The following is an 8,479-nucleotide window of genomic DNA, read 5'->3' on the forward strand; positions in this document are numbered from 1 at the left end:
AATTTATCTAAAAAAAATTGGGCTCGAAAATTTAATACCTCGTCAGATGACGTTTAGTACTTTTTACTACTTTTTAATGCCCTTAATTTTGGCTAATTTCATTTACTACCTTTTACAACCCCGCGGACACCCTGACTATAAGAGCAATTTCATGATATGATATACTTCATATCACCTGTGGTGTGGTAGGCAAACGTCACCTCCTGCTCAACTGACATCTTATGCTGCCTTCACGTGCTATAGGAATTACTGAACTAGTTTCCTAGTTAAAAAATTGGACATGAACGCCCTCTCAAGTCAAAATCTGAATGTGATGAGTTCGTAATCACAACTTCAGAAGTGGGAAGTAGGAAATTTCTAGCACATGAAGGCAGCATAAGACGAGGTTGGCTGAAAATTAAAAGATAAAAGTCTCTCAGAAATTGCAAATAATTAAATACTTGCACCTGTACATACTTGCATGATTAGTTTTTAGTTCAGGTTTTAGTTGTAGTCCAGCTTTGTCCGTTTCTCTGTCTATTCCTCAGTCTCTCTGTTTTCTGGTCACTGGTTGGATATGATCTGCATATAAAATAATGTATACATATTTTGGTAACACTTTACAATAAGGTTGTATTAGTTAACATTAGTTAAAGGGTTAGTTCACCCAAAAATGAAAATTCTGTCATTAATTACTCACCCTCATGTCGTTGGACACCCGTAAGACCTCCGTTCATATTCGGAACACAAATGAAGATATTTTTGTTGAAAGCTGATGGCTGAGAAAGGCTTCAGATAGGCCTCCATTGGCATTCAGTACATTGACACTTCCAAGATCCATGAAAGGCACTTAAAACATCGTTACAAAGTCTATCTCACCACAGTGACTCTACAATAATTTTACGATGTGACGACAATAGTTTTTGTGCGCAAAAAAAATCTAAATAACATCTTTATCCAACTTGTTCTCGACTTCCGTGTGTGCCTCCACGACGCATGCGCGAGAATATGACGCAGATCCGGCGTTCGGACATATGACCCAGAAGCGATTTGTTTACGAGCAGAGGAAGACGCACGTGTCTAAGCTGTTGGATTCTACATTGATCGTGCTTTAGGTCTCGGCGTAGTTCTCAAAATGGGGCTTAAGTGTGCATTTCATGGATTCCCGAACGCCGGATCTGCGTCATATTCTCGCGCATGCGTCGTGGAGGCACACACGGAAGTCGAGAACAAGTTGGATAAAGGTGTTATTTTGATTTTTTTTTGCGCACAAAAACTATTGTCGTCGCATCGTAAAATTATTGTAGAGCCACTGTGGTGAGATGGACTTTGTAACAACGTTTTAAGTGCCTTTCATGGATCTTGGAAGTGTCAATGTACTGAATGCCAATGGAGGCCTGTCTGAAGCCTTTCTCAGCCATCAGCTTTCAACTAAAATATCTTCATTTGTGTTCTGAAGATGAACGGAGGTCTTACGGGTCTCCAACGACATGAGGGTGAGTAATTAATGACAGAATTTTCATTTTTGGGTGAACTAACCCTTTAATGCATTAGTTAACATGAACTAACCATGAACAACACCTCTGTTCAGCATTAGTTAATCTTTGTTAACGTTAGTTCATAAAAATCCAGCTGTTCATATTAGTTCACAGTGCATTAACTAATGTTAGCAAGATTTTAATAATGCATTAGTAAATGTTGAAATTAACATTAACAAAGATAAATAAATGCTTTATAAGTGCAGTTCATTATTAGTTAATGTTAACTAATGTAGTTAACTAATGAACCGTATTGTAAAGTGTTACACAAATTTTTAAGTGCATACAATGAATCATTTTTAATTACTTTGTCATGTTATGCAGTGACATATCCCACATGAGACTAAACAGTCACAACAAGATAACAAATAGATGCCAAGTAGGAAATGCAGGCAAATGCATTAAAAGACGTTAATCACATAATGTTAGTCAAAATATATACTTACAAAGCCAAAGATGCTCAGTGCTGTGGCTCTTTCTGGGGTGTTGTTAGCTCCTGTTGACACAAGAGAGAAAAATAAGAAATTTTCATTAATGTTTATTGACTATAATGGTGCCTAAATGTTATGCACATGATAATTCACAGATATAGGATGACTGCTAGATTGACCACTTACACAATCAAATGACTATCAACACTGAAAAAAGAGAGAAGACAATAATAGAGCCTTCAGTGGCATGTAAAAATGAATTCATATGAAATAATATAATAAATAAGAAGCCACAATGAACATACTTGAACTAATTATTATTTTACTTGAATATATATTAATCCTCTGGTGTATACACTGGCGTAAATGTTCTATTTTCGAGAGAGAGAGAGAGAGAGAGAGAGAGAGAGAGAGAGAGAGAGAGAGGGCGCGCGAGACAGCCTTTGACACCGCTAACGTTACTTCAAATGGCGTCACACACATTTAACTGTCAACGAAAATATGTAACTATAACTGGCCGTGAAAAGACGGAAACCATTGTTCGCGTAAATACAACATTTGGTACATAATGTACAATGCAGGTAACAGTTAGTCAATTGTATGCAAATTTAATGGGTTATGAAAGCGGTTCTTGAGGAAAATGAACAGTTCCCCGAGACTGTCATATACGTTAGTAATAGCAATTCGATATTATTATTTACTTTCTTCATATATGTAGCTATATTTAATGGATATTGGTTTACGTTTTAAAAGTATCAAAGACATTTGTGACAAATTTGTCAAATAAAAACTTCTTACCTCAGGAAAGCTCGCAGCTGGTGTCTGGCGATCCGATCCACAGGCAGGGACGTCCGTTATGCGCGCACTCGACACAAACCTCATTTGCGCGGGCTTGGCACGCGAGTAAACAATTTAAATTGTGTGAGGTGTAAGCAAAGTTTATAAATATATTTTTTAAACATTTAAAAATTACATTTATATCACCACACTTGTACTGGTATTACTCTGGCATTAAAATAATAATAAATAAAATAAAATTACGGATCATGAGATATAAAATGCTAACAGTAGGTGTGTGTGTGTAGCCTACCGTTAGCATTTTATATCTCATGATCCGTCATTTTATTTTGCAACGTACAGTTATAGCCGAAAAATAAACAAGTAATGAAACTTCACTTTGCCCTCAGCCTAAACGATTTGCCAGGGAACAAATTATAGATCCATGAGAGCAAATATGGGCCGTTAAATCTCCACAAGACTAATTATAGCTGGAGACGCCACAGAGACATCAGAGCCAGCGGCAGACGTCAGAAGGGCTAGCCGAGGAAAGTCTACTCTCGCCGGGTAAACAAGCGCTGAACGCCGCTGACTCACTGGAGCTCACATCTCCGAAAACACCAGATAAAATGTTAAAATAGGCACTCTTCTTATAAATAAACCACAGATTTGAGCTTTAAACAACTACATTACCGACTAAAAAAGTCTTAAAACTACGTTTTGTCACACATTAACAGTTTTAACACAAAAAGACGTGTAAACACAGCCCATGTCAGTCATTTCTCAACGAGAAGAGCCGCTGGCAGAAGCTCCTCCTATGAGGCGAATTCGAAATACATTTATAACACTAATACTTTACTCTATTTATTCTATACTCTATTTTTTCCTCTTTTTGAAAGTTGTGAAATCACTATTGTGGAGTTTTTCTTTTGCTATTTGAGCAAATGGGCACACAAAAAATATATAATTATTGTATTCTCTCATTCACCGCTATAAAATTAAACCCAACTATGACGACTTCCGCTCTGAGAAACCCGAAAATGTGAAAAGGGTAGGAGAAAATACTAAATATAAAAATTACTTCTTTGTCTCCCACAAAGAACTAATTTTACATCCTTCCATCCACATGTTTTTATTTAACTTTTAAACATCCAGTGTGTGTGTGTGTTTGTGTGTATTCTTTGTTTACAGTAGCACTACTGCTTTTACGTAAACAGTAAAATACTGCAAATTCCCATATACAGTAAGTTACTGTAAATTTCATTAAAAATACCCACAATGCAGTGCATATTACAGTAGCTAACCGTAAATAATATAAATGGTATTTTACTGGGCTTTTTTGCGGTAAGTAACTGTAAAATTGCGGTAAAGTCTAACAGTGTACTGAATGATTCAGCGTTTTGAATGAATCGTTGAATCAAAGATTTAATGACCTATTCATAAACGAATGCCTCATTCTTGAACGAATCAACAGTTTCAACGAATCGACTCAATGACTCACTCATTAAGACGGTCACTACGCCACCTACTGGCAGTTTAGTTTCATGTTTAAACATTCTTTCCAACTTTTCTTATTCGTATATTCAAAAAATATTTAAAACCATCTCATAACATTTATTTAATGAAGTTGTAATTTTTCAGTGTAAATTATTTAATTTGATTGGTAACAGGCCTATAGTGTCTTATTGTAGTTTAATTTATTTATCAAATTTAAGAATATAAAATTAAAGCTGAAGCATAAGATTAAGGGGAAAAAATGCCCTTTATAAAAGGTAAAAATTTCACAAATATACAGATTTAAAATGTCAAAGCTGATTGAACACTGGTGAGAATATTGCTTCAGAATAAATTATACTTACAACACAATTTTTTTTTTCTTTTTGTGAATGACAGATTTACATGTTAACAGGCTTTGAGCCCTGATATGGTTGGACCTATTGGAAAAAATTATGTTTTCAATGCATTTTTATCCTGCAAGGCTTGGGTGGGCGAAATTACCAAAATCTTATATCACGATATGAGTAATTTTATTTCTCGTTAACGATATATATCACAATATAGTTATTTTTTGCTTAACTAAATGCTGCATAAAATGTACTACAAAGTAATCAAATGTATAAAAGAAAACAATGCATGGTCTTAACAGTGTAAATTAAATATACATTTAGTCTTATTAAAGTTACAAAAGTGGTTCAGTCAGGAGCAGTGAGAGATTTTCTCTCCTTTTTTCTTGTTTGATTAGCATTAATAATGTCAGTAAATGCGCTGTCACTTTAAGACCGACTGCACGGATCCATTATACTCGTGCGTTGTACATGGTCCCTTTGACACGTATGTGTATTTAATGTTCAAGCCCAATTAGGCGGCAAAAAGCACTCATGTCGCCATGTCTAGGCAGCGCTGAGAAACTCTTACAGAGAAGAGCGCAAATATGCTGAAATGAGTTGTCTTTCGCTGCTAATTGCGTTTCAACGGTTTAAACTCATCTATAATCAACAGTGTAACAGCAGATTAAATTCTCAATCGAAGTTAAGGCTATAGGGATGTTGCATTAATGTGTGTGTAATACATTGCAATATAGGCAAGAGAGGGATGGGCATGTGTGGGCATGGTTACTGTTGGTCCCTGCAGGACATGTGGTTGAGATGTGGGAAAATTAAAAGTGTGCGCAGTTCATTGAACATCCAATACTATCCGATAATATTATTTTATTATCTGAAAGTGTTTAGGCGAACCCGACACAGAAGCTCGGTTACAATAGTTTGGCCAATCTGCCGTTCAGCTGGTTCTTTCAACCTGCCCAGCTGACAAGTGCCCAAAACTGCTCTAAAACCAGAAAGCCAGACCAGCCGTACTTAATCCTCTTCTGAGGCTCATCTGAGAATCTATCCAACAATAAATGCTGAACACATAGCAATCAATCCGGGAAAAAGCTTGTCACTTATAAACAAGTAACTGGGAGGCTCATGTCTATTTGTTTGGTAATGAAAGATGATTTTCTCTCTCTAAATCAAATGGGAAATAAATCATTTTATCATCTTTGTACGTAGCTCCTGATGTGTGAATGTATTATGAAGGTAAATCAACCCTGTTTGTCCAACGCTCTTTTGTGCAGCATTAAATCAATATGACAATAAATCAATACATTTACACTGTTGATCTTGTCAATGAATAGCTTGCAAAGGCCTTTACATTCAGTTAGAATGAAAAGGTAAAGAAATATAGACACTTAAAATGATGTAGGAAGATGTGGATGTTGCATTTGACTTAAAATGATCAAGCTTGAGTCGGCCCCCTATGAATAAAAAAATAAAAAAGGAAGGCTAGTTGCGACTTTTTTATCTCCCAATTCTGAGTTTATATCTTGGAATTTTGACTTTTTTTCCTTTGGATTGTGAGAGAAAAAGTCAGAATTGCGAGAAAAAAAGTCTAAATTGCAAGTCTATATCTCGCAGTTCTGGCTTTTTTTCTTAATTGCAAGATCCGAATTGTAAGATATAAACTCACAGTTGGGAGAAAATGTCAGAATTGTGAGCTGACTTTTTTCACTCAAAGAATTGGACATTATGGAAGCTTGTTTCAGCCACAGAATTAAAAAAAAATATTAGATAATTGCGACTTTTTATCTCATAATTCAGATTTTTTTTCAGAATTTCGTGAGATAAACTCTCAAATTCAGATTTTTTTCTAACAATTGTGAATTTATAAATCACAGTTGCATGTTTTAGAGTCAGAGTTGCAAGATATAAACTCACAATTTTGAGGAAAAAAAGTGATATAAATGCAATTCTGACAAGATACAATTCTGACAATAACACACAGTTGTGACTTTATATGACACAATTCTGACTTAATAACTCGCAATTGTGAGTTTAAGTCAATTTTGTGAGATATAAGTTCGCAATTGTAAGAAACAAAGTCAGAGTTGTGAGATAAAAAGTTGCAATTTACCATTTGTATTTTTTTTATTCCGTGGCAGAAACAAGCTTCCATATTACACATTTACTTAAAGTCAACATAAGCATGATTGGTTTACAACCAGTCTTACTGATGTAATCTGAAATGTTTCCAAGTGAAACAGGATATTCAATGAAAATTAGGATGGGACTTGATTAGGACTTGATCCTCCATTAGGAATTGATTGGATCAGAGAATAATGGGTTTTACGGAACCTAAAATGTGCAGAGGGGAAGAAGTAAAGTGGTATTGGTGGTGTGGAATGGGTGAAAAATGTAATATTAATTATTACATTATGACACAAAAAATGTGTGTTAACTCTTTCCCCGCCATCAACAGAAATTTCCTTCATTTGTGAATTGTGAGACACTTCTGGCTTTCTGTGTTTTCAGAGTGAGTGAATTCGGACAGCCGTTTATTGTACACTCGTTATTGCGGTACATTGTGGGATAGAATGAGTGCATTTGTTAACATTCCCTATGGTTTTGGACATCACTACAAATTGCTGTCCTCTCAAATAGTGCTCAAAATTGCGACTTTACTGTAAGGGGACCCGTGGTGTGTGTAGATACACTCTAAAAAAAAAAGGTTCTATATTGCACCAAAAATGGTTCTTGGCTCGTAATCATAGGGGAACCTTTTTTAGTGCTATATAGCACCAATTTTGGTGCTTCAGTGGTTCTTCAGCGGTTCTTCAGAGGTTCTTCAGAGGTTCTTCACCGGTTCTTTGACTAAGGTGCTATATAGCACCTCTGAAGAACCGCTGAAGAACCACTGAAGCACCAAAATTGGTGCTATATAGCACTAAAAAAGGTTCCCCTATGATTACGAGCCTTTTTTTTTAGAGTGAGACTCATTCTAAGGTAATAAAAACATAAGGGTTCATTATGTAAGGTCTTTATACACCACTGAAAACAAAGTTATGTATATTATTGCATTTCTGTCAATAGATCCTCATATTACACAGTGGACCTTTAAAAGCGGAGGGTCTGTTCTTTTTTTTTTTGACATATTGCAAGTTCAGATATTCATATTCTGGGAGAATATTTGTGAAAATGATCAAAAATGCTGGCGGTGGCTGGCAACTTTTTTCCAAAAACACTGGCGTGGAGAGAGTTAAGTAACATGAATTAAGTAAGTAAATAGGGTCATTTCATGTTGACATTTTCAATGTTGATAAATGTCAAACATGTAAAAGGGACCTTTTAAAAATGGAAGAATGAAAAGCATGTGGATTGGAAAAGATTAGCATTTTAATGGTCTGCAGATTCAGAGACAACATGCCCGATCTTCATTTTATAAAAATATGTGGGGGTAGCAAACAGAACGCATATCTGGTGGAATAAAAAAGAGAAATAAGGACACAGGGATGCATACACGTCTCTAAAAAAGGAAGAACACCAGTGGGAAGGATAATAAACAACAGGGATGAATGAAACTCTCTAATGCCCAGACAGGTGGAAATAACAGAGTATTGAACTGAACGAGAATAAAGAAAATCATCTGTCTTAAAGTATCAAGGCCATTTGCAAAAGACCTGGACTGTGTTGATTTATAAATCATGAGATGGAGAACAGTTTGTTTGCTTTCCTTAAGGCTTACAAGATATAACAAATAAAAGCACTGAAGATTTAGCATTGGACATAAGATGCTGCCCATTAATAGTTAACAAGCAGGTTTAGATCATGACATCTGTTTACCTGCCTGCAAAAAACAAGAACTTTATTTAGAACAGTATTCAAAATCCTGCCTTTCTGGATGTGCCTTAATAAGCTTAAAAATAATCTAAGGATGATC

The 8,479-nt window shown here is 35.5% G+C and overlaps 1 long non-coding RNA gene across 1 annotated transcript; it reads right to left on the minus strand.

The window, feature by feature from the left end:
- Nucleotides 1-458: 458 nt before the first annotated feature.
- On the minus strand, nucleotides 459-2,870 carry LOC307138406. Its single transcript, XR_013818018.1, has 3 exons — nucleotides 2,747-2,870; nucleotides 1,964-2,013; nucleotides 459-561 (listed from the first exon to the last, which is right to left on the minus strand). It is a non-coding gene; the product is annotated as an uncharacterized lncRNA (long non-coding RNA).
- Between the last annotated feature and the right edge of the window lie 5,609 nt (nucleotides 2,871-8,479).

Source organism: Gobio gobio (assembly GCF_949357685.1).
Source record: "Gobio gobio genome assembly, chromosome: 15".
Lineage (NCBI taxonomy): Eukaryota > Metazoa > Chordata > Actinopteri > Cypriniformes > Gobionidae > Gobio > Gobio gobio.